The following is a 26,806-nucleotide window of genomic DNA, read 5'->3' as shown; positions in this document are numbered from 1 at the left end:
TTCCTCCTCTGAGTACTCCTCTGGACCGCTTCCCCAACAGCCCTTCTCTGCACTAGGCCTCCTCCTCCCAGGCCTGCCACCTGGCAGGCTATGGAGTAGGGCCTTCTCCCACTCTCTCAAGCTGGCCTGCACTGCGCTGTCCATGGTGCTGCCCTCCCAGCTCTGGAGACAGACCTTCCCCTCTGAAGGCCTGGGACAGACTGACTGCTCTCACTCTGGGCAGTCTTTTATATGGCGGAGCCGGGCCCTGGTTGGCTGGCCCCAATCTGTCCTCTGATTGGCTCTCTGTAAGCCCTTCTCTGATTGGCCGCATGTCTACACAGGCGCCTAGGCCTGCCGCAGCCCACCCTCTCCAGGCGTGGGGCAGCCGCCCCACCACAGGGTTATTTTTTCCAATGTGCATTACTTGACATTTATCCACATTAAATTTCATTTGCCATTCTGTTGCCCAATCACTTAGTTTTGCGAGATCTCTTTGAAGTTCTTCACAGTCTGCATTGGTCTTAACTATCTTGAGCAGTTTAGTACCGGCCGCAAACTTTGCTACCTCACTGTTTACCCCTTTCTCCAGATCATTTATGAATAAGTTGAATAGGATTGGTCCTAGGACTGGCCATTGCAGAACACCACTAGTTACCCCTCTCCATTCTGAACACACCGATGTGCGAACCTGAAGAAAGTGGCGGCAGCCCTTCCATAGGTCAGCTGGTAGAGCAAAGGACTGGAGCCGGCACTCAGGAAGTCATCCTTACGTCGCCCTTCTGACTCCAGCTTGAAGGAGAGCTTCTTTTTCTTCCCCTTGCTGAGAAAGAGCAAAAGAAGAAAGAAAGGTCAGATGGGCCAACTCAGTGCACAAGTCCACGCTTTCTTTTCTTGCTTGGGAACCCGAAATGAGGGACTCATGGTGGGTAAAGGCACTGCTGCACTTCCAGAAAACAGCCCACTGCTGCACACAAAGAGTATGCTAAAGCTTCGGATTGAACCAGGGACCTCTAGATCTTCGATCTAACGCTCTCCCAACTGAGCTACTTTAACATATGAAGGGCCTGTTTTTGGCCGGCTGCTTCTCTGTCTGGGATGTTTTTGTCGGCCATGGCACACAAAAAGGGCATCATTGCAAGTGGCCCACGAAGGCAAGATAAATTTTTGCCTGCCTTGCTAAGCTTGACTTTTTTCCTCAGCCCATTCCTGCCTTAGATCCTGGGTTACCTGGTGGCTGAAGATGGTCCATTGTCTCAAGCAGTGCCAGAGCCTGACATAGTGCCCCTGGGCAGCCTTTGCTCTGTACATGCCGGCCATGTACATTTGCAAATACTTTAAAGCTCCTGTCAGTAAGTTCTGGGGACAGTTGCTCACCTTCAGATGAAGCTCCCTAAAATTGGCGTGTCTCACCCAGTGGTACATTGACGTCTGTTCAGACTGACCTGAAGTGGGGGCCTCGCTGCTGTGGCCGCCACTGCTATGAGGATGGCCACTGTTGTGGATGAAGCCATCCTGCAAGCACCTTCCACCTAGCCACCCACTGGAAATCCTGTAGGATCTAAGGTGGGAGTAGAAGAACACTAGATGGGAGGGCTTCCTAATTTCTTTCACCACCATCGGCCATCCCATACCCGGTGCTGCACCCAGTGGGGTAAAAAAAGATACAGCCATATCCGAAGAGTCAGTTGCATTCTTTGTGGTTGCCTCACCATTCCCCTCGGGCCTGACCTGACCTCTAGCTCAGCCACCCACTGAAAATTGAAAAACAAAAAAGTAGAGCCGTAAAAGGCTTCAAAGCCCACCAGGCCCAACCCCCCTTCTAATATGGCAGAAAAGCCACACTTCTCCTGACTTGATAGGGACATCCTATTGCCCCACAAGAAGTGGAAGTCCATCATGTTCGGTCTCAGCAGCAGTCGTGGAGCAGGGGGAAATACATGGCTGAGGAAATTCCCCATAGCCAAAAGATAGGTCTTGAGCATCACAACTTTGTAGGCTAATGACAAGGTCCACTTACGCCACTGGCCGAGCCCAGGACTGGCTTTAGGCCGATTCCTCCAATTCCCCAGAATCGGGTCCTGCGCCTAAGAGGGTCCCGCACCCAGCCAGAGCGCAGCAAGTCTGCGGCCCCGCTCCCCCAGCTGGAGCGCGGCAAGCCCCGCGGCCCCACTCTCCGGGCCGGAGCACGGGAATCCAAAGTGCCGCCAAAGACTCGGAGTGCTTCCTGGTGAGGATAAGCCCCACGAATCAGGCTCCGCACTTGCTAAAGCCGGCCCTGGCCGAGCCATTCCTTACAGGCCAGCAACCGCTTCTCCCAGTTCATGTTCCCCACCTCCTCCCCAACCAAATGCTGGAAGGCCCAGCTCATCAATGTGCCCACTCTTGCAGCCCTCCTCTTCTGTCCTGACTGATAGGGAGAAGTATTAAGCCTCCCTCCCTTAGGCCCACCCTTCAGCATTCCTGGGGAACACCAACACCGCCCAAGTGACTTTGGGCCAGTAGTTCAACCAATAGGGCTGCCTCCTAGGCCAGGCTGTAGCCCAGCTTCAGGACTCAGAGGATATGCAGCTCGCATCCCTATATAGAGGACTCCAGGCACGACCAGCCTTCTGGATCAAACGTCCCCTCTTGTGCTCAAGTCACAACAGCTAGCGGGCAAAAGACAGGCTACCATGTCATTTGAGAAAGCAAGATGAAGCTTTGGAAATTCCAGTATGGTTAGCTGGAAACCAAAAGAACCCAAGGTCCCACTCAGTCTTGAGCTTCAATTGAAGGATTCAAAGCCCTGAGTGCTGGCCCTTACACCATGGGACCAGCAGGGGACCCCTTGACCTTTGTTGACTTCCGGCAGGGAGGACTCTGTGGGGACAATTTTTTCTGGCAGGGAGGACCTACTACTCTCGCTCTCCTAGCAGTCCTAGCCCCAGCCTGCTCCTCCATCCAGTGCCCTGAGGCCTTATTCTTTTTTAGTTAAATATAAAATCCAGGAGAAAACACAGTTATACAAAGCAAAACGAAATCACAAGCAGAAATGTCATTGGAAGTACAAAAATAAAAAAGGAAAATGCAATCCCCATCACTTTATCGTATCTGGGCCATTTCTGTATCGAGAGCACCTGCCAAGGTCCCTGTGTGCTTACGAGAACCCTGGAGGAACTCATACCACAGCCTGAACATGAGACTCAACTGCTCCTAGGTACTGCAGTAATACCTTTTCCCTGCTGTGACATTGCATTCCATAGGATTTTATGAAAATATGCTAATGAGTGTGAATATAATGTAACTGGAATATGCTTCATGCAAAAGGTCTCTTGTAAGGTATCATTACAAAGCTTATAATCTACTGTGTGTGTTCATCCTATTTGTATGAACCTATCATTCTTGTATCTGAAACTAGAAATATGAAATATAACTCAGAGAATGTAGAGATAGAGTGAGAAAGGCCAAAGGCCGTGTAGAGTTGGACCTAGCGAGGGGAATTAAAAGCAATAGTAAGAGGTTTTACAGCCATATAAATAGGAAGAAAGCAAAGAAAGAAGAAGTGGGACCGCTGAAGACTATTGCCGGAGAGGAGATTAAAGACAATCTAGGCATGGCGCAATATCTCAATGAATATTTTGCATCGGTGTTTAATGAGGCCAATGAAGGTATTAGGGATACTAGTACCACTACAGAGGGGCATTCAGGATGGGGGATTACCGTATCCGAGGTAGAAACAAAACTTGAATGCCTTAATGGGGCTAAGTCGGGAGGACCGGACGATCTTCATCCGAGAATATTGAAGGAATTGGCGCGGGAAATAGCAGGCCCATTAGCGATAATATTTAATGAATCTGTAAACTCGGGGGTGGTCCCGTTAGACTGGAGAATAGCTAATGTGGTTCCTATTTTCAAGAAAGGGAAAAAAAGTGATCCGGGTAACTACAGGCCTGTTAGTTTAACATCTGTAGTGTGCAAGGTATTAGAGAAAATTCTGAAAGAGAAACTAGTTGAGGACCTGGAGGTTAGTGGCAATTGCGATAAATTACAACATGGTTTTACGAAGGGCAGATCGTGCCAAACGAATCTGATCTCCTTCTTTGAGAAAGTAACGGATTTATTAGATAAGGGAAATGCGGTGGACCTAATATACCTGGATTTCAGTAAAGCGTTTGATACTGTACCCCATGAGGAATTATTGGTTAAACTGAAAAACATGGGGATCGATATGAAAATCCAGAGGTGGATAAGGAATTGGTTAATGGGGAGAATGCAGCGGGTCGTATTAAAGGGTGAACTGTCAGGTTGGAGGGAGGTTACTAGTGGAGTGCCTCAAGGTTCGGTTTTGGGACCCATTTTATTTAATCTATTTATAACTGACCTCGGAACCGATTGCAGGAGTGGGCTGATAAAGTTTGCGGATGATACGAAGGTGGGAGGCGTTGTAAATTCGGAGGAGGATAGGGATATCCTGCAGGGAGACTTGAACGAGCTTGTGAATTGGAGTATCAGGAATAGGATGAAATTTAATAGTAAAAAGTGTAAGGTGATGCATTTGGGGATGACTAATAAAAATTTTAGTTACAAGATGGGGACGCATTGGTTAGAAGTAACGGAAGAGGAGAAGGACCTAGGGGTCCTAGTAGACCGCAGGATGACTATGAGTCGACAATGCGACGTGGCGGTGAAAAAAGCCAATGCTGTCTTGGGATGCATTAGGCGAGGTATATCTAGTAGGGATAAGGAGGTCCTGCTTCCGTTGTACAAGGCGCTGGTGAGACCTCATTTGGAGTACTGTGTGCAGTTCTGGTCTCCCATGTTTAAAAAAGATGAACTCAAACTGGAACGGGTGCAGAGAAGGGCCACTAGGATGATCAGAGGAATGGAAAACCTGTCGTATGAAAAGAGACTAGAGGAGCTTGGGTTGTTTAGTCTGACAAAGCGAAGGCTGAGGGGGGATATGATTGCTATCTTTAAATATATTAGAGGGATTAATACGAGGGAGGGAGAAGAATTATTCCAGCTTAGTACTAATGTGGATACGAGAACGAATGGATATAAACTGGCCGTGGGGAGGTTTAGGCTTGAAATTAGATGAAGGTTTCTGACCGTCAGAGGGGTGAAATATTGGAACGGCCTTCCGAGGGAAACGGTGGGGGCGACGGACCTGTCTGGTTTTAAGATTAAGTTAGATAAATTTATGGAGGGAATGGTTTAATGGTAAAACATAGTAGTCAAGGAAAACCAAGAAATGGTAGGTAAATTGTATAATGGCTGACAGGGGTCAGGCTGGAGACTCTTGCCTATATGCTCGGGGTCTTACTGATCGCCATATTTGGGGTCGGGAAGGAATTTTCCTCCAGGGCAGATTGGCTGAGCCTCTGGAGGTTTTTCGCCTTCCTCCGCAGCATAGGGCAGGGATCTCTAGCAGGAGGGTTTCTGCCGATTGAAGTCACCTAAAACAGGATTGGGGACTTCAACAGCAGAGTCCAGGGAAGGGGTAGGGACGGTTTTATGGCCTGCAGCATGCAGGGGGTCAGACCAGATGATCATAATGGTCCCTTCTGACCTTAAAGTCTATGAGTCTATGAGTCTCTGAAGTCCTTTTGTAATTATGCAAAGTGTGGGCCATTAATAGTGGTTTGGAATCTTGATGGCTCCCAATAACAAAGACAATTGACTGTAGATGGCTCTGTGCTGCACCATCTGTGAGTCAGACCAGGAAGAATGAAGGCTTGGGGGGGTCTCACAGGACATGTAACCATGTCACTTGGTAGAGGAATCCATCTTAAACCTGGGGCTTTTCCCCAGGAGAGAGACAAAAGATTCCTGCCTTGTACCAAAGCTATATAAGGGGTTGGAACAGAAGAAAGGTGGCTGCAGTCATGAGAGGTTGTCTAGCTATCACCTGAGCTGGAACAAGGACTATACCAGGTGAAAAGATTGGGGCCAGACTAGAAATAAGTCTAGTCTGTGAAAGAAGTTTATTGGAAAATCTCTGAGGGTGAGATTTTATCTGTATTGAGTTTCATACTGTATTAGGCTTAGACTTGCATGTTTTTGTTTTATTTTGCTGTATGGAGAATACAAACTCCATAGAGAAGGAAAAGTTAATGCCTTAGAAAAGTCTGTGTGTGTGTGTGTGTGTGTGTGTGTGTGTTAGATGGGTGGGAGGGTGTCTAGAAACCACTCTCCTATAGTTTCTTTTCTCTGATTTCCGTTAGAAAATCTGAAGCAGGGAGCAAAAAACCATTGTCTTCTCTGAGGCTTGAACTCTGAGGCTCTGAAGCTGCTAACTACACTATAGGATGCTCCTACAGCATTGACTGGGGCAGGGAAGGAGCTGGGGGTGTGCTGAAAGAAGCAGGGAAATCTGGTGCCCAGAGACCTGTCCTGGCAGCTTTCTCAGCAGCAAATAAATTAATTCTCCCTGCCAGTAAACCATCTACTGGAACTAATGGCAGCACAGGGTGGATGTTTCACAGCTATGCACCCACTTCCACATTTTAGAACTTACTCTCCTTTCCCTAGTATGGCACTTTCTATGTGAATTGGGCAAAGCAAGCTGGGGAAGCTACATAGTAATAGAAACCGGTGCTCGAGAAAAGGCTTGAACTCATAACCCCAGCAGTATTCCCCTTTGCACTAACCAGTTGCACCACTTCAGGTGCTTTTTAAACAAAGTTGGGAAGTAGGCAGTTATCAGTCTCTGTGGTTCACACCTTTGCCTGGTAATTGAAAAGATGCTGGTTCAAACCTAACTAAAGACCTGGCTTTTCAGCAATGAGACTCTAGGACATTTTAACAGGAAGAAAATTCTTCTATTCTGGTTTAGCCCCATTTGACACCTTCTGCCCATCTTCTCTCCCCCCCCCCCCCGTCTCTTTCCTTCCCCATTGAGGCCATGCAGAGAGGAGCCCCAGTCAGTCTCTGTCACGGAGAGTCTGTATCCCATAAAAGAGAGGAAGGGAGGGGTTGCTCTAAAACATCGATAATGGGGAGGGGAGTGGTGTGCGTGGTTACGGGGAGAAAGAATGGAGAACTAACAGTGGGACCCAGGGAGATTCCACCAGACTGGGGAGATCCCCTGCTGCCCACCATCACCCAGCTGTGAGAAGAACAATTTGGAATTGCTTGGGGAAGCCACCTTTAAAAACACAAGTGTAACATGCTACTTACATTTTAATAAGACCAAAGCCTCCTCAAACCCAGTGTCACAATCACTGGAATGACTTTGCCTTGATATTTTAATGGCCGCAGACACAAAGTGAGTCAAATTACAGTTTCCGTTCGGAGTCAGTGTACACACAAGAATCCGGAGGTTTTTAATTCCTTAGGTTCGGTTGACATTTCATTTCTGTCCTATTCCAAGATTTATCATTGTGCAAAGCAACGTTAGGCCCTTGGGAGGGTCCTCCCTGGTCCCGCCTGCCACACCTGGGCAATTTAAAAGGGCCCGGGGACCCCCACCAGCAGCAGCACAAGGGGGCTAAGGCAGTTTCCTGCCCGCCCTCGCTCCTTGTGGCACACCACTCCTGGAAGCGGCTGGCACATCCCTGCGGCCCCTGCAGCAGGGGGGTTCTACATGCACTGCCCCACCCTGAGTGCTAATTCTGCCAAGTGTGGCAATGGGAGCTGCGAGGGTGGAGTCTGTAGACAGCAGTGCGCAGAAACACCCCCAGCCCTCCCATTAAGGGGCTGCTGCCAGAGGGGGGTGCGGGTCGCTTTTGGGAAATGCCCGAGGTAAATGCTGCACCCCTCACCCTCTCCTGCACCCCCAAACTCCTGCCCCAACCCAGACTCTACACCTGCATGCAAACTCCCTCCCCTCATCAACCTGCCCCCCATCCCCTCCTGCACCCCAACCCCCTGACTGAGCCTAGACCCTGTACCCAAACTCTCTCCCAGAGCCCAACCCCTCTCCCTCCCACACCCAAACTGCCTCCCAGAGCCTTACAGGTGTGTGTGTGGTGGGGGCAGGACTTGGTCCCATTCTGAGCACCACCAAAAATTATACAAACCTGCCACCCCTGTCCAGCCCAACGTTCTGCTGATGCACCTCAGCCCACACCCATGCAGGGTTTGAAGCTTGCATTACTTAAATTGCAGGACACTGAGGGATTTCAGCTCTGCTTTGCCCAGAGGGAACCTTCACCCCACTCTCAACCAGATTCTTGTCCATGGGATCACTGTAGGGGGGCTGGGTCTCGCTGGGTCTTTTCTCTCTCTACGACAGACCAGGGTGCAATAACTGGGGCGTCTGAGCACCCAGGACCTTCTGTGGGGCTGCCATTCCCCTTCCCCTTTTATGGTCTCATCTGTCATTGACTCCAGCCTTTTTTCTATCCATCGTCAGAACCATCCCAAGCAAGGTGCACTCACCTCAAAAAGACAGTGTCCCCTGTTGGGTGTAAATCACTGACCTCTCGCCTCTCTGAGCACTGACTGCCCCTCCATTTCCTTGCCTCTCAGTCTGTGCAGATGGGACCTTTCCTTCCAGTGCTGGAGGATTAACCCTTCTCATCTACACCATTGTCCCAACCAGCACAGCGGGTGGGAATCTTAAATGTACCAAGGTGACTTAGGAGCAGAAACCCCCACAGACCTTCCATGCAATTGGCACTTGTCCCTTACTGAGCTGGATTGAAACTCATGCAGGGAGACTGCTGGGCCATATCCCCTCTGGGCATGAGCAAAGCAGCAGGGTGAAAAAAGTACCTGGAGATGCAACCCATGCCTCATACATAGATCTTGTTGTAGATGCTTATTCATTCCCCACTTTGACAATTCACACAGTCCCTTTCCCAGGCAGATTCCCAGCACCTCAGTGATCCTGGTAGCAGGGGTTGGGTCCTGAGATTTTCACTGGTCTTTCTCCCCTCCACTTGGAGTGAACTCAGCTTTTTTTTCATCCCAGACAATCCATGAAATAACAACAGAAGCATGAAGAAAGAGGGGAGGGAACATCTCACTGCCAGGGCTGGATGTGCCCAGGGCTGGATGTGCCCAGGGTCCCCTGCTTGTCCACTGTTTCCATTGCAGAAGAGAAGGTTCCATGGAATTTGACACCCTGATTTACACAAGGGATAGAGAAAGATCTTGCTGTTCCTGTGTCTGTGTAAAGAAAATTGTGTTTCTGTATGAAAGAGAGGCGGGAAATGGCCCCATGGTGGGACAATATCCTCAGCATTAAGAGCAAAGGAGTCAGGCTGAGAACCAATTTAACTCCACTCATCTGGGATTTAACAAATTGTCTTCCATGGAGACACTGGGAACTTGTGACATTGACCCAGACTCTGGGTGTTCGGACTGCTTTAACTCATGGTAAAAACATGATCTTGATTCCAAGAAGAGAGAAAGGAGAAGCCTGAAACTGACTTTAGTCCCAGGCTGGGGTCCCTTGAATGGTGGGAAACATCTTTTGCTGCTACCCAGGGACAGCAGGCTACTGGCAACATACCAGGGCTGGGATGAGAGGGGAATGTTGCATGAACTTTATCATACAGGGCCCATCCTGCTTCTCAGAGCCCACAGCTGCCATTTGAATGCATCTGAAAGTTACAAGGAACAATGATCTGTGTTAAAGGAAGGTTGACATTTATTAGAGCCCCAATTTATATTGTGTGCACAAACAGAGGATTGAATGTATAACAGGTAGTTTGGTAAATCTTGGTTATTTTATTTTTGTTAGAGGTTCCTGTCCACCTTGTGACGAACTGGGACTGTTCTTACTGTGGTCTGTGAATGCTGACAGGGGAGTGTGGCTAGGATAGTTACAAACCGATGAGTTTGTAAAGAGCCGGTCAGGAGATAACAGGGAGGAGTCCCAAAGGAACAGTCCCACCACAACGCAGAGAGAGAGTCACCCTGGGACCTCCCCGTGGGAAAATACAGAAAAACCCCATCAAAAGGGAACATCCAGTGTCAGGACCATCCGACCCACTCAAGGGGACCCCTGGGACATGGGCTGCTATCACTGTGGCCAGAAAGGCCACATACGGGCCCAGTGCCCCAGGCTCAGGGACAGACGGAGCAGACTGAACCCACCGAGGGTTGACTGGGTAGAGACCCAGCCCGGCGAGAGGCAGCATTCCCAGGGAAGGGGGGCTGGCAGAGTACCACCTGCTAAGGAGGGAGGAGAGCTCCAGGCCAGCTCCTCTGGGGGGCTGGAGGCTCCAGACTCAGGGTTTTTGGTTTATACGGTAGGCGCGGGGCTGTCCCTCCGGAGAGAGTACCTTGTTCCCCTGGAGGTGGATGGGAGGAAGGTCAATGGATACTGGGATACGGGCGCAGAGGTGACGCTGGCCCGGCCCGAGGTGGTGGCCCCAGATCAGGTGGTGCCCAACACCTACCTGACCCTGACGGGGGTGGGCGGGACACCAGTCAAAGTGCCCGTGGCAAGGGTACACCTGAAGTGGGGGGCCAAAGAGGGCCCCAAGGATGTGTGGGTACACCCGTATTTGCCCACTGAGGTGTTGATGGGGGGGACCTAGAGAACTGGTCAAGCAACCCCCAAAGGGCACTGGTTGTGACCCGCAGTCAGAGCCGGCGAGGGGCACTGCGCCCTGGCCTTGGGGGAGGTGCCTTGCCTGAGGCGCAGGACCCTAACCTGGTGGGGAGGGAACGCCCAGGGACACGGCTCAGGGAGGCTGCAGCTTCAGACCCAGCCAGCAAGAAAGAGCAGGTGGCCATCCCTGTCCCAGCTGCTGAGTTCCAGGCCGAGTTGCAGAGAGATCCCTCCTTGCGGAAGATAAGGGACCTGGCAGACCTCGATGCGGTACAGACCATGGGACAAGGTGGCCGGAAAAGGTTCCTGTGGGAAAAGGGGTTCCTGTACCGAGAATGGGCTCCCCCGGGGACAATGGAGTCAGGGGGGATCAGGAGGCAGCTGGTGGTACCCCAGAAGTATCGCCGCCAGCTGCTGTGCCGGGCCCATGACATTCCCCTCTCAGGGCACCAGGGAACCTGGCGTACCCAGCAGAGGCTGCTACGGAGCTTTTACTGGCCTGGGGTCTTTGTTACTGTCCGACAGTACTGCGGATCCTGTGACCCCTGTCAGAGGGGGAGGAAGGCCTGGGACAAGGGGAAAACAGCTTTAGGACCCTTGCCCAGCATAAAGGATCCTTTCCGGAGGGTGGCCAAGGTTAAAAGGGCGGCTCTAAACCAAGAGAGCCCAAAGCACAGACCTCCAGACTGGAGCGCTGGGAGAAGACCACAGCCCAGTTGGAACCCCAGGGGTATTGGGGTGGGAAAAGGGCACAGGCCGCATAAACCTCCCCACATGCGAACGGCACACATCAAGCACCCCTGACCTAAGGGGGGGCGTGAAACTGGAGGGGCCTGGTGTAATTCTCACCAAGGAATGGGAGGGATGCGGGGGCATCCATGGGAACGGGGGTAGGTTCGAACTTCCCCGGGTCACTGGCTAAAGTGACCCTGCTCAGTTCGGTCTCGAAGGGGGGGAGAGATGTGACGAACTGGGACTGTTCTTACTGTGGTCTGTGAATGCTGACAGGGGAGTGTGGCTAGGATAGTCTGCATTGGGGGATGGTAGACTGCCCGGAGGAGAATACCTGAGCGTGTAACATGAGAACCCAGGAAGGGGTTGGAGGCCAGGTGACACCTTAGCCCGGGAAACTGAACAAAGGCTGTGGGAGGGGTCGCTGAAGGCAGAGTGCTGGAAGCGGGCTGGAGAGATGGCTGGGAGGCAGAGATGGCTCTGACCCCCCAAAGGGGGGTGGGCTGGGATGCCCTGGGACCCCAAGCTGGACCTAACTGAGGGGGGCCCTGTTGTCTGTGCCTGCAAGACCTGTCTTGGACTGTATTCCTGTCATCCAAATAAACCTTCTGCTTTACTGGCTGGCTGAGAGTCATGGTGAATCGCAGGAAGCTGGGGGTGCAGGGCCCTGAGTCCCCCAATACTCCGTGACACACCTCCAGTAGAATTTTCAGTCCCAATGGCAACTTACCAAATGTAATACAAACTAGTCCATTCCTCCCAAGTGGATGTGGTTCTTTTTCTTCTACACATTGTAGCCCATGGAGGCCAAGGACCTGCAAATGTGTCTTCATGTGCCTTTGTTTAATTGATGAAAATGCAAACAAGACACTTAGACAACTGAAACTGATTTCAGCTGAGGGGCATGTTTATTAGGTTTTTATGCATTTGCACAGGAAAACATTGAGTGTTTCCATCAATTTCATGGATATGCAATTATTTTTGTTAAAGGAAGAGGCTTGTGAGAGGGCACTTGGATTTGAACCAAGGACCACTTGGTTTGCAGTCAAACACTCTACCACTGAGCTATACCCCCATGACATGTATGTAGGAAACTCAGTGATCTTAAGGATTTTGAAGGACAGGCCCTTCCTCAGAGAGCTCCTTTTCTATTCCCAGACCACAGTGGTTTTAAAATGGGGTTTGATTAAACTTTACATATACATGTAGACACCACAGCTTACACACCCACCAACATAGCTTCCCCCAGTAACATAGCTACCGCCTCTCAGGAAGATGGATTAACTACACGGATGGGACAGCTCTCTCCCATCCGCTTAGAGCATCTTCATTATTTATGAATAAGTAGGAAATAACCTACTGAATGGACAGTAACCAATTTATCAAATATCGCTGTGTCTGCATTCAATATGGGTAACTGGTCATATTGGGCTGGATTAGTAGAAGCATTGCAAGCAGATTGAGGGAAGTGATTATTCCCCTCTATTCGGCACTGCTGAGGCCACATCTGGAGCATTGCATCCAGTTTTCAGCCCGCCCCCCGCCACAGAAACAAATTGGAGAGAGTCCAGGGAGGGCAACAAAAATTATTAGGGGGCAGGGGACTTACGAGGAGACGCTGAGGGAACTGGGATTATTTAGTCTGCAGAAGAGAAGAATGAAGGGGGATTTGATAGCTGCTTTCAACTACCTGAAAGGGGGTTCCCAAGAGGATGGATCTAGATTGTTCTCGGTGGTACCAGATGACAGAATAAGGAGAAATGGTCTCAAGTTGCAGTGGGGGAGGTGTAGGTTGGATATTAGGAAACACTATTTCCCTAGGAGGGTGGTGAAGAACTGGAATGGGTTACCTAGGGAGATGGTAGAATCTCCATCCTTAGAGGTTTATAAGGCCCGGCTTGACAAAGCCCTGTCTGGGATGATTTAGTTGGTGTTGGTCCTGCTTTGAGCAGGGGGTTGGACTAGATGACATCCTGAGGTCCCTTCCAACCCTGATTGAGGGTTAGAATAACATTTCCCAACAAACGGTTGGTTGAGCTAAGTGCAAATCCCTGTTATAACCCCCCCCCCGCCCCCGCCTAGTAGCCCTAGGGCATGTTCCAAGCATTGGATTCGAGCCGCTGAGTCAGCTTCCTGCAACGAGTTTCAGCCTTCTGAGAGGTAATTTGTGAGGGCTCACCGGGATGTTCTTGTGTAATTCCCATCCATTCAATTCAAATGAGTTTGAAATTACTCATAGCAACATCCTTTCACCTACTTTGGTAAACTGAGAATAGTTAGCAAATGTTGTACTGAGATACCAGTCAGTGGGGAACAGAGTGATAGTCATTTGTAAACCAGTTGCATTAAGAACCACAGGTCTCTGGATGGGGGTAGACCACCATGGGGATGGGTGTGTCACAGACAATTTAGAGGGAGGTGGCAGAGTAGGGGGTGGAAGAGGTTTAATTAGGGTACATTTTCCCTTGGTCCCAAAAGAGGCAGCATGACATGTCCAATGAAAAGGCGGGTATCATGCCTGAAGAATTTACAATATCCACCAAAATAACAGTAATAACAAGAACACAATTTTTTGTTGCAACAGTGGACCCATGGTGTTCTGGGTTGTTCTTCCACTGGCACCAGCTTGCCCATAAAGTGTCTGAAAACCAAAATAAACATTTCCTAGCCTCTTGCTGAGGACAGATTATTGCTTAAAGATACCTCTTTCTTTTTACAAATTTTTTGCTGACTGCAGGAAAACAGAAGAATTACCTTTATATTTATTTTGTTTGTTTTAAACAAAGAATACTTGCTGCATATCTAGGCAGAGTAGGCATATCTATGTAAACACAGTCTGTTCCTGAAGTTTTTCCCCTAGCTCATCACAAGATGTGAGGGGGGAAGCTCATTCAGACACTCCTTACACTTAGTATTTAAAAACTCCTTATTGGCCCTACCTCTGCTGGCCTTAGATTTCTCCTCCTGTCCATTACTTGACAGCTCAGATGAGGTAACCAAGTGGTTAAGGTAATGGACTGCTAATCCATTGTTCTCTGCACACATGGGTTTAAATTCCCTCCTCATTGGAGGCCTTCAGTCATCTCTCTTCCTTTACAAACAACCATCTTCCCCCTTTGGTACAATGACAGAGTAAACCATGCTGCTTTCTACATACAAAAAACATCTCACGAACTCAGACCGCCCCCCACCCCGCTTTAAATAAAATGTCTACATACCAGATTTCTAAAAGAATTCTCTAGTCCTGTATTCCTTAGTTTTTATCTCAAGAGGTAACATCCTCATAATCTCCCCCAAACACCCCGGGACCTCCCCAAATTATTAAAATGCCCCCATCCTCAGCAAGGCCACAACAGTGACCCACAGCTAGAGTGTCTAGGCCAAGCTGTTCTGAAGGAGAATTTCAAACATTTTCTTTCTGCTTCCCTTGTCAAGGTCTGACTGGGAAAACAAAATCCCCCAAATTGAAATTTTTCTGCTGAGAAACCAATACTAGTCTGTTTGGGGACTTTGATTTGAATATATTATTATTATTCTCTTATGATCTCTGAATTATTTCAGTTCAATCTTTGTCCTCCAGATGTGTTTCCAGGTATTGAGTTGTGGGGAAAGCGGCCAAGTCATGATGTCTCTTACCCTCTTTCATAGTTTCTGCCAACTTGCTAGGGAGTTCCTTTGCTATGATATGAGTCAAGAATGTCGATTGTCTCCATGCTATCTCGAAGAAGTCTGCATTGTATACAGTTCCTGGGATAGTTCTTGGGAGTGTGGATACCTTTAATGGGCCAGCAGTGAGTCTGGCTCCTCCATTGTTGCACCTGAAAGGCTGGTGGTGGGCATTTCCCAACCTCATAACATATTTCAGTAACGCACCCAGAGCAAAACTTCATAACTTCCCAGACAATGCTAGCACATAGAATGCAAGAAGACATTAATGTTCAAGAGCTCAAGACTTTTGAAATGATACCTCACAAGGCAGACTTTGTACAAACCATATCATCATTGTATGAGAGTGGTGAATATGGGGCTTCCAGGTGTTGCTTTGAGCATAGCATGCCACACCTGGGCTTACATTGCAATGGAGACATGCCCTTAGAGTCCATCTCTCCTGGGATCAAGATTGCAGCATGGCTGGCCTGGGTCATCTGACATGGGCTCATGGAGCTAAAGCTATGGGGTTAAAAACTGGTGCAAATATTTGTGTTCACGCTGAAGCCTGGGTTCAGAAACCCTCACCCCTCGTGGGGTCTCAGAGGTTGGGCTCAAGTCCATACGTCTGCACTGTAATTTTATAGTCTTGCAGCCCAAGCCCCATAAGCCTGAGTCAGCTGACCTGGGCTTTGAGACAGGTGCCCTGGGTGTTTTAATTGCAGCGTAGACATAATGTTAGGATACGTCTACAGTGCAATTGAAACACCCACACCTGGCCCGTGTCACATTAATTAGGGCCATGTGGTTTGGGCTGTAAAGTTGCAGTGTACGTGTCTCAGCTCAGGCTCAGTACCCTGCTCTAGGAGCCCAGAAGGTTGGGAGGGAGTTTAGCAAGTGGAAATGGTAAAACCGCAGTGAAGTATTACCCTGGACTCAATGGCAGTTCTCCATTGATCTGTCTGCTTTGGGGTAGTGACAAAAACACGTCCTGCTGCTTTCGTTATTTCATAGGGTGGTTTTGGATTTTTATTTTCAGACATGGTGTACAAAGCAGGACTCAACCCTCGGCATAAACTAAATGAGCCACCCACAGATTCTGACAGCCACAATGAAGCATTTGGTGTGAGAGCTCAGACCTGCCCTTGTCCCAGAGGGAGGGGGTCATCTGCGAGGGGACTGGACCACTGACCTATCAGCTCTTGCCATCTAAAGTTTCAGTAACTCTATTATCAGTGCCTGTGAGTGTTATTTAAACCACAAGAAAAGCCATACTGGGCTAGCCTAAAGGTCCATCTAGCTCTGAATCTTGTTTTCTGACAGTAGCCAATGCCAGGTGCCCCAAAAGCATCTCAACAAAGTACCACTGAGACTTGAACCCAGGATCTCCTGTTTACAAAACAAGGGCTTTAGCCAGCTAAGCCATGGTGCCCACAGATGCTGAAGGGATTGTGTCCGCCCACATCTGACTCTGGGCCTGACAAGCATTGCTTGTGTTTGGATTCTGTAAAGCAGAGGAGCAGGTGAAGTTTTGCTTCCAAGGTGTGTGAATGATTCTTTGGACAGGTCTACGCTACAAAATTAGGTTGATGTAACTACATTACTCAGAGGTGTAAAAAATTTACCTCCCTAAGCAATGCAGATATATCAACCTAACCCCGGTGTAGATAGGGCTTTGTCAACAGGAGGGCTTTGCTCACCGACATAGCTTGGGGAGGTGCTGGGTTAGTGAAGACGCAAAGAATAGGTGGCGCGTGACTCTTGCATTTGGGGAGGCTGGGCGCAAGCACTGGAAGCTCCCTAGAAGTGTGGGGGGGGGCATTGGTGCCCAGACCATGGTGCTGCCCCCCCCCCCCCCCCCCCCTTGCTCGTTCTCCTCCCTCTGAGGCCCCACCTGTGCTCCCCCCTCGCTCCCGTTTGGCCACTTCCCACCCCCACTCTTCCTCTTTGGCTGAGGCCTGCTGGTCTGCCTTTCACTCGCTCCTCTCCTCCCCCAAGGCCTCCTCACCTGCTGCTCATGCCTCTCCACCCCCTACCCTAAGATCTGCCCACCACCCACACCTCTTTGCCCCTCCCCTGAGACCTGCCCTGCCCACATCTCTCTACCCCCTCCCCTGAGACCCACACTGCCCACTGCCCCATCTCTCTGACCCTACCACAGAGACCCACCCTACCTGCCGTTTGCACCTCTCTGACCCCTCCCCTGACCTGCCCACCATCCACACCTCTCTGACCCCTCCCCTGAGACCCGCCCTACCCACCATTGGGCATCTCCCTGTGCAGGTTCAAATCCTGTCAACTACAGAGGAAGTGGTTGATTATGTAAGCGGGGGGATGGTCCCGCTATTGTGGGGAACTTTCCTGGCTTCTGCACTACCTCGGTGAAGTGGCTAGTGAAAGGATCTGAGTCCTCACTCCCACTTCCTTTACCCAGAGGCCTCCCTGCCCTTGAGGGCTCCCTTTCCACTCTCCTGTCTGGCAGAGTCCTCGTAACCCCAACAAGGCTGGGCCCAGGATTGCTGGGGGGCTCAACCCCCAACCCTGCTGTGGTCACCCAGGACAGGGGCTAGGGTGTCCCCACTCCAGGGTACTCTCTTTGCACTGGGCACCTCCCTGACCCTGATCATTTCATACAATTTAAAGCAAATACAAGTTGTTTAATTAACAATTAATTAAAAAAAAGAATAAGGAAAAATGGGAAAGGTTAAAGGAAACACATCACCCTGCTCTGTGGCAGGGAACATCACAAACAGTGTCTCTGGAACGTCAGGGCAGGTCACAGTCTGTTCCTTGTAGGTCCCAGGCTTCTTCTCAGGCCCCAGCTGTGCTGCAGAGACGCAGCGGGTTGGACACTTGCTCTGGTAGTGGCCACACACTCTCAGGCTCTAGGTGGCAGGACCCTTCTTCCCAGCGTCGCCCCCGCCCCGTCGGGGTTACGATCCCTCTCCAAGTCTGGCCTGCAGAGTCTCTTGGCTGAGGTGTCTCCCTGTGCTGGGCCCTCTGCCCAGGATCCCCCTCACTCTCCCCAGCTGCTCACAGCACCCAGCTCCGGACTGCTCCAGCCCCGGCTCCAGCTCCACTCTGCCTCAGCACGGCTGCTGCTGCTGCTCTGCCTTCAGCTCCCTGGGCTGCTTCTCTGGCCTCTCTGGCTCTGGTTGCTGCAGCTCTGCTCTCTCTGGGCTGTGCTCTGGCTTTGGGGCTGCAGCTCTGCTTCCAGCAGCTTAGCTCAGGCCCCTGCTCTCTCCTTAGCTTGGCCCCACTCTGTCTGACAGGTAATTCCAGCTCACACACGGAGTACCGTACCCGCCTGGCCTCCTGACTTCCTGATTAGCTGCCCGCCCTGTCAATCAGGCTGATCTGGAGCATTGGCCTTTCCCCATTGTTCCTGGGGACTGTCAGTCTCAGGCTCCTGATTTCCCATCGACCCCTCCCCTTTTAGTGCTGGGAGCTAGCCAACCAAAACACCCCACTGAATGTTAGTAAGGGGGCAACAGTCCCCTTACATGTGCATGTGCCAGTGCTCTTTTCTGGCCAAGTTGGGTGTACAATAATGGTCTTGAGAGGCTCCCTGCCACTCGTGGGGCAGCGAGAGCCACTTCTTCTTTGTGGCTGATCTAGAGGCATGATTGATGGCTTTGGAGGCGGGGGTTGGGCTGGGTGTGAGCAACTGGGATCCAGGAAGCCCACACCTGCCCTTCCGAGGGATGAACACATGGAGGTGCAGTTGGCTTCTGGGAGGTAGAATCCTGTGCCTGCCTTTTGGCATCCCAGGGACGGCTACTGGAAGCTCAGAAGAAGAAGCGGGGTTCTGGGTGGAAGGAAAAGTAGCAATGGTGAGTCCTAGTGGGCTCCTTTCTGGCAAGATGGTTTTCCGTTTTAGGTTTGGGAGGAGCCTGCGAGCTGTGGGTGGACTTGTTCCAGTGAGAACCGCTGCTCTTGTCCTGCAGACCTAGGGGCACCAGTGACAGCTTGCGAGGGGGCAGGTGCTGGCTTGAGTGAATGGGATATAGGAAACCACAGCCTGCCCCTCCGGGGCCAAGTCAACTGCTTGCCTCCTGTATTGTGACATCCAGATTTAAATCTTCCTAGCATGTGCTGTGGCTCATGTATTAAGCCTTCACGGTTTGGCCTGGTCATTGCCAAAGTAGCTCAGCTGGGAGTGCATTAGATTAAAGATCTGAAAGTTTCTGGTTTGATGCCAGGCTTTAGCACCCCCTTCACCCTGGGCATGTTGTGCTGGGCTTTCTTTGTGCAGCTCTGCCTTGAACTCACGAGTTTTCCTAATTTCAGAGGCAACACTTGCAGAGGGTGGTGTGTGGGGTCAGGTGCCCCACCTGGGTTAGCTGTCCCTGCTACATCATGTGGTGCTGCCAGACTCCCTCCCTGCACAGCTGCTGGAGGGGTAAATGGAGAGGGGCTGCCTTTGCTGCTTCCTCTCCCTGCATTGTTCACACCTGGGAGGAGCTGTTGATCATAAGGGGGTGGGGCTGAACCTTGAAATTGTGCCCACCCCGGCCTCTTTCAGGAGACACCAGTCATCAGTGCCTAGTTTCCAGCTCCTCAGCCAGAGGAAAAAGTGGTATTCTGCATCTGAGTGGCCAGCTTGTACTTTCTTTCTCATGAAGGGGAGGAAAAAAGAATCTCTTTTTCAAACCCCAGTCCTACGATTGACCAAGGTGTGATCCTTTCTAAGTTCCTGTTACAGTGGAGGATTTAGAGTTAGTGGGGCCCTGTACTCATAAAGTCGATGCAACAATCCCCTTTCATGCCAGCCCTGGTATGTCTCCAGTAGTCACAGTCCCCAGGTAGCAGGGAAGGAAGTTTCCACCCATCCAGGGGATCCCAGCCTGGACTGAAGTCAGTTTCAGGCTTCTCCTCTCTCCCTTCTTGGAATCAAATGCATGTTTTTACTGTGAGTTAAAGCAGCCCGAACACCCAGAGTCTGGATCAATGTCACAAGTTCCCAGTGTCTCCATGGAAGACAATTTGTTAAATCCCAGATGAGTGGAGTTAAATCAGTTCTCAGCCTGACTCCTTTGCTCTTAATGCTGAGGATATTGTCCCACCATGGGGCCATTTCCCGCCTCTCTTTCATACAGACGCACAATTTTCTTTGCACAGACGCAAGAACAGCAAGATCTTTCTCTGTCCCTTGTGCAAAGCAGGGTGTCAAATTCCATGGAACCTTCCTCTTCTGCAATGGAAGCAGTGGACAAGCAGGGGGCCCTGGGCACATCCAGCCCTGGCCATGAGATGTTCCCTCCCCTCTTTCTTTATGCTGCTGTTGTTATTTCATGGAATGTCTGGGATGGGTGAAAAGCTGAGATCACTCCAGGTTGAGGGGAAAAAAGACCCTGAAAATCTCAGGGCCACAGGGAAAACCCAACCCCTGCTACCAGGGTCACTGAGGTGCTGGGGATTTGAGCAGGAAAGGGACTGTGTGAATTGTCAAGCTGGGGAATGAATAACAATCTACAACTACATCCACTCCATTAACCACCGACACAGGCTAATCCTGCTGCAGATAGAAGGGAAACAGGGAGCAATTCTTTGCTGTACAGTCTTGGAAACAGTGACCCAATTGCGCCACAGTGAATGTGCTGGGGAAAGCTGGACTTTATAGGCAAGTGGAAATAGTGGATCCTAGAAATACCTGGAGTCCCCCCCCCCCGTCTTCTGCCACCAGGGTCAGGTGTTGAGCTGCTCAGAGTGCCCCACCCCATTACCTTCCAGCAGGGGATTGCAGCACCCCCGACCCAATGCAGTATGAGGGCTAATTCTTGTATCTCTGCACCCTGAGTCCAGGGCATGCTAGTCTCTCTCCCCCTCTGCTGTGTAGAATCTGGCCTGTTGCAAAGTGTCCCCTATGAACTACCAACCTCAAGGACAGCAGGTTTGGCCCTCAGAGCAGGGCTTATGCAAGCTGGGGATGTAGCTCAGTGGTAGAATGCATGCTTTGCATGTATGAGGCTCTGAGTTCAATCCTCAGCATCTCCATGTTCTTTTTTTTCCACACTGCAGCTTTGCTCATGCCCAGCTGGGATGTGGCCCAGCAGTCTCCTTGCATGAGTTTCAATCCTAATGAGTGAGGGTCAAGTGCCAATTGCATGGAAGGTCTGTGGGGATTTCTGCTCTTAAGTCACATTGGTATGATTAAGATTCCCACCCGCTATGCTGCTTGGGACAATGGGAAATGAGAAGGGCGAATCCTCCAGCACTGGAAGGAAAGGTCCCATCTGCACAGACTGAGAGGCAAGGAAACGGAGGGACAGTCAGTGCTCAGAGAGGAGCAGAGGTGAAAGTAGGCCGGTATGGAGGACCGGTAAGAAAAGGTGCAGTCTGACTCCTCCAGCCAGGCTGACGACGCTAGACTTCATGCTTTCCCCCTGCCTGGCACTCAGCACTGGCTGCAGGGGCTCCCCTCTAGCTTGCAGCAGGGAGCAGGAAGACTGGCTGAGAGGGAGAAGCAAACCTACCCTCTGCATAAGAACAGTTTAAACTCAGCTGTTCGCTGCGCCGTTCAGCCCCCGGGGTTAGGAGCCGTTTCTGGCATCCTTGTTAATTTCATTCACAGTTGCTGGGGGTCGGGGGTCGGGTGTGTTTGACCATGGCAGGGGCAGTTCTTTTCTGCCCCCAGGATGAGGGGATCTCTCCAATCCTAATATACACAACAAATACAAGCATTTGGCTGCATAGCTTAAATCCTCCCCACCCCTCACTCATCAGGGGCTCTCCCCTCTAGCTGCCTGCATAAGAACATAGGGTGCAATCTCAGATCTCTTTTTCTTTTGTCCTTCCTTCAGAGTGCAGATGCTGAAATTGACAAAACTTTCTCTAAGTATCTTGTATATTTCATGAAGGCTATTCCAGTTGTCCTTCATTCACCCCTGCTCTGCCTTCCCCTACTACTAGTCACCCACTGGTGTGCCCCCTGCACTCTTTTATGTGCCTGGAAGGAAGATTAAAAAATCCTTGATATCTGACTTGCTAGGAAATAGGGAGGATCTAGGGAAAGCGGGCACACTGGTGGGCATGGTGCAACGCAGTTCCTTGCACCCCTGGCTCCCACCATGTGGGGGTATGGCACTCAAAAGCTAACTTTGGAACATCCACATGAATGTCTTCCTGGGAAAACAAAATCTTCTTATCTTGCTTCACAGATCTAAATCTACTCTGATCCAGGTATGTTCTAAATGTATAGGTACAGTATGGATGGATCTCTCAAAAAAGATAGCTCTTCAGTGTAGGAGTTGGACCAACAGCCCCCTGGGGAAGGATGGACTCCATTAAGCAGCACACATTAAGCAGAAGTTCCTGATGTTTTAGCCCAGAAACACTTGTCTTCCCCCCACACACCCCTTAAAAGGGCACTGGCACCTTCCCCACAGGACAGTAATACATACAGTATGTATGTGTATGAATGTGTGTGTCACAAACAATGCAGCTGCAGCCTGCTGCCGACTGCCCCGACCCCAGCAACCGGCCCCTACTATTGTATTATAGTAGTATTGGAGATCCCCTCATCCAGGGGGCAGAAAAGGACTGCCCTTGCCATGGTCACACACACCCCCCCCCCCCCCCCCAACAACAGTGAGTGAAATTAGCAAGGATGCCAGAAACGGCTCCTAACCCCGGGGGCTGAACGGCGCAGCGAACAGCTGAGTTTAAACTGTTCTTATGCAGAGGGTAGGCTTGCTTCTCCCTCTCAGCCAGTCTACCTGCTCCCTGCTGCAAGCTAGAGGGGAGCCCCTGCAGCCGGTGCTGAGTGCCAGGCAGGGGGAAAGCACGGCCTAGCATCGGCAGCCTGGCTGGAGGAGGAAGGAAGACACGGAGAAAAATGTGATAGTGAGTTTTCACTTTTTCAGGCTTATTCCAATATTAAAGTTTTATTACAGACAGTATTTTTAGTAGTAGTAGCAGCTTTATTTTCTATATCCATGTCATGCAATGGGAGGGAGTTGCAATTGGACCATATGGGTAAGAAATGTAAATTACTTTCACCCCTGCCCAAACCCCAGGGCTCCCAGCCGCCTCTGCAGGTGGTAGCTCCGGGGGTGATTTAAAGGGACCGGGGCTCCTAGCTTCAGTTGGATCCGCAAGCAGTTTAAATCCTGATTTAAAAGCCCCGGGATTTAAAGGCCCACATCTTCCGGTAGAGGCCACGCCTCTTCCGGTTGAGGCCCCTCCCCCTCCACAGGACTCTGGACTACCGGTAATTCCTTTAAATTACTTTCACCCCTGGAGAGGAGAGAGGTCAGTGATTTAAACCCAACAGGGGACATTGTCTTTTTGAGGCGAGTGCAGCTTGCTTGGGATGGTGCTGACGATGGATAGAAAAAAGGCTGGAGTCAATGACAGATGAGACCATAGAAGGGGAAGGGGAATGGCAGCCCCACAGAAGGTCCTGGGTGCTCAGATGTCCCAGTTATTGCAGCCTGGCCTGTCATAGAGACAGAAAAGACAAAGTGGGACCCAGCCCCCCTACAGTGATCCCATGGACAAGAACCTGGTTGGGAGTGGGCTGAAGGTTCCCTCTGGGCAAAGGGGAGCTGAAATCCCTCAGTGTCCTGCAATTTAAGTAATGCAAGCTTCAAACCCTGCACGGGTGTGGGCTGAGGTACATCAGCAGAAGGTTGGACTGGACAGGGGCAGCAGGTTTGTATAATTTTTGGTGGTGCCCAGAATGGGACCAAGTCCTGCCCCCCACACACACACACACCTGCCTAAGGCTCTGGGAGAGAGTTTGGGTGTGGGAGGGAGAGGGATTGAACTCTGAGAGAGAGTTTGGGTACAGAGTCTGGGCTCAGTCAGGGGGTTGAGGGCCAGGAGGGAATGCGGGGGGCAGGCTCTTGGAGGGAGTTTGGGTGCGGGTGTGGGGTCTCGGTAGGGGGTTGGGGGTGCAGGAGAGGGTGAGGGGGTACAGCATTTACCTCAGGCATCTCCTGAAAGCAACCCACACCTCCTCTGGCAGCAGCCCCTAAGTGGGAGGGCCGGGGGCATCTCTGCACATCTATTCCCGCAGACTCCACCCACGCAGCTCCCATTGCCACAGTTGGCAGAGCTGGCACTCAGGGCGGGGGCAGCACATGGAGACCCCCCTGCCCCAGGGGCCGCAGGGACGTGGCAGCCGCTTCAGGGAGTTGTGTGCTACATGGAGCGAGGGCGGGCAGGAAACCACCTTAGCCCCGTTGTCCTGCTGGTGGTGGTGCGGGGGGTCCCTGGGCCCTTTTTAATTGCTCAGGGGTGAAAGGCGGGACCAGCGGGAACGCTCCCAAGTGCCTAACATTGCTTTGCACAATGATAAATCTTGGAACAGGACAGAAATGAAATGGCAGCAGAACCTGAGGAATTAAAAGCCTCTGGATTCTTCTGTGTGCATTGACTCTGAACGGAAACTGTAATTTGACTCGCTTTGTGTCTGTGGCCGGTAAAATATCAGGACAAAGTCATTCCAGTGATTGTGACACTGGGTTTGAGGAGGCTTTGGTCTTATTAAAATGTAAATAGCATGTTACACTTGTGTTTTTAAAGGTGGCTTCCCCAATCAATCCCAAGTTGTTCTTCCCACAGCTGGCTGATGGTGGGCAGCAGAGGATCTCCACAATCTGGGGGAATCTCTCTGGGGCCCACTGCTAGTTCTCCATCCTTTCTCCCCCTAACCATGCACACCACTCCCCTCCCCATTAACAATGTTTTAGAGCAACCCCTCCCTCCCTTTATGGGATTCAGACTCTCTGTGACAGACTGACTGGGGCTCCTCTCTGCATGGTCCCAATGGGGAAGGAAAGAGACTGAGGGGGAGAGAGAAGATGGGCAGAAGGAGTCAAATGGGGCTAAACCAGAATGGAGGAGATTTTCTTCCTGGTAAAATGTACTGGAGTCTCATCGCTGAAAAGCCGCATCTTGAGATAGGTTTGAACCAGCAGCCTTTCAATTACCAGGCAAAGGTGTGAACCACAGAGAATGATAACTGCCTACTTCCCAACTTTGCCTAAAAAGCACTTGGAGTGGTGCAACTGGTTAGTTTACAGAGGAATACTGTGGGGGTTATGTGTTCAAGCCTTACTTGGAACACTGGTTTCTATTACCTGTGTTGTTTCCCTAATTTGCATGGAAAGTACCATACCAGGAAAAGGAGAGTAAGCCCTGAAGTGGGTGCATAGCTTGGAAACATCCACCCTATGCTGCCATTAGTTCCAGTAGATTGTTCACTGGCAGGGAAAAATAACTTATTTGCTGCTGAGAAAGCTGCCAGGACAGGTCTCTGGGCACCAGAACACCCGTGGCTCCTTCCCTGCCCCAGTCACTGCTGTAGGAGGGTCCTATATGCACTGACTCTAAAGCTTTTCCAAGCCTTCTTAGCGCAGTTGGCAGCCTCTGAGCCTCAGAGTTCAAGCCTCAGAGAAGACAATGGTTTTTGTTCCCTGCTTCAGATTTTCTAATGGAAATCAGGGAAAAGAAGAGTGGTTTCTAGACACCCTCCCACCCATCTAAAACACACACACACAGAGAGACTTTTCTAAGGCATTAACTTTTCCTTCTCTATGGAGTTTGTATTCTCCATACAGCAAAATAAAACAAAAACATGCAAGTCTAAGCCTAATACAGTATGAAACTCAATACAGATAAAATCTCACCCTCAGAGATGTTCCAATAAACTTATTTCACAGACTAGACTTATTTCTAGTCTGGGCCCAATCTTTTTCACGTGGTATAGTCCTTGTTCCAGCTCAGGAGGTAGCTAGACGATCTCTCATGGCTGCAGCCAACTTAGTTCTTTTCCATCCCCTTATATAACTTTGGTACAAGGCAGGAATCTTTTGTCTCTCTCCTGGGGAAAAGCCCCCAGTTTAAGATGGATTCCTGTACCAGGTGACATGGTCTACTTCCTCACCTGTCCACTGGCCTCACAGTCTGGAGGAAGAAAGGCCTCTGGGCCTGCAGCAAAGTGCTGTGTGCTGACTTTTTGAGCAAATGCACGGCTGGCCAGAGAGGCATGTTCCCACAGAGTCCTCCCTGCCAGAAGTCAACAGAGATCAAGGGCTCCCCTGCTGGTCCCATGGTGTAGGGCCAGCACTCAGGGCTTTGAATCTTGCAATCAAACTTTGTCTCAATGGGACCTTGGGGTCCTTCGGTTGCCAGCTAACCATCCTGGGATTTCCAAAGCTTCATCTTGCTCTCTCAAATGACTTGGAAGCCTGTCTTTTCCCACTAGCTTGTGACTTGAGCGCAAGAGAGGACATTTGATCCAGAAGGCTGGCCGTTCCTGGAGTCCTGTAGATAGGGATGCGAGCTGCATTTCCTCTCAGTCCTGAAGCTGGGCTGCAGCCTGGCCTAGGAGCCAGCCCTATTGGTTGACCTATTGGCTCAAAATCACATGGGTGGTGTTGGTGTTCCCTAGGAATACTGAAGAGCGGGCCTAAGGGAGGGAGGCTTAATATTCCTCCCTATCAGTCAGGGCAGAAGAGGAGGGCTGCAAGAGTGGGCAGGTTGATGATCTGGGCCTTCTAGCATTCGGTTGGAGATGAGGTGGAGAATGCGAACTGGGAAAAACGGTTTCTGGCCTCTGAGGAATGGCTCGGCCAGTGGCGTAACTGGACCTTGTCATTACCTACAAGGTTGTAATGCTCAAAACCTATCTTTTGGCTGCGGGCAATTTCCTCACCAATGTATATTTTCCCCCTGCTCCACGAGTGCTGCTAAGACCGAACATGATAGCCTTCCACTTCTTGTGGGGCAATAGGATGTCCCTACCTAGTTAGGAGAAGTGTGGCTTTTCTGCAGTATTAGAAGGGGGGTTGGGCCTGGTGGGCTTTGAAGCCTTTTACGGCTCTACTTTTTCGTTTTTCAATTTTCAGTGGGTGGCTGAGCTGGAGGTCAGGTCAGGCCCAAGGAGGAATGGCAGAGCAACCACAAAGAATGCAACTGACTCTTTGGATATGGCTGTATTTTTTTTTT

At 50.6% G+C, this 26,806-nt stretch overlaps 1 protein-coding gene and 2 non-coding genes across 4 annotated transcripts in view; 2 read left to right on the top strand and 1 right to left on the bottom strand.

Moving 5' to 3' along the window:
- LOC117870001 (zinc finger protein OZF-like) overlaps positions 1-26,806 on the top strand; it is an 876,360-nt gene that overhangs the window by 769,312 nt on the left and 80,242 nt on the right. The window lies entirely within an intron of this gene.
- TRNAC-GCA lies at positions 12,204-12,275 on the bottom strand. Its single transcript has one exon. It is a non-coding gene; the product is annotated as a tRNA-Cys (tRNA).
- TRNAA-UGC lies at positions 20,774-20,845 on the top strand. The gene has a single exon. It is a non-coding gene; the product is annotated as a tRNA-Ala (tRNA).

Source organism: Trachemys scripta, chromosome 25 (genome assembly GCF_013100865.1).
Source record: "Trachemys scripta elegans isolate TJP31775 chromosome 25, CAS_Tse_1.0, whole genome shotgun sequence".
NCBI lineage: Eukaryota > Metazoa > Chordata > Testudines > Emydidae > Trachemys > Trachemys scripta.
The sequence above is the reverse complement of the archived record's forward strand: the minus strand, read 5'-3'. Positions and strand labels throughout refer to the sequence as shown.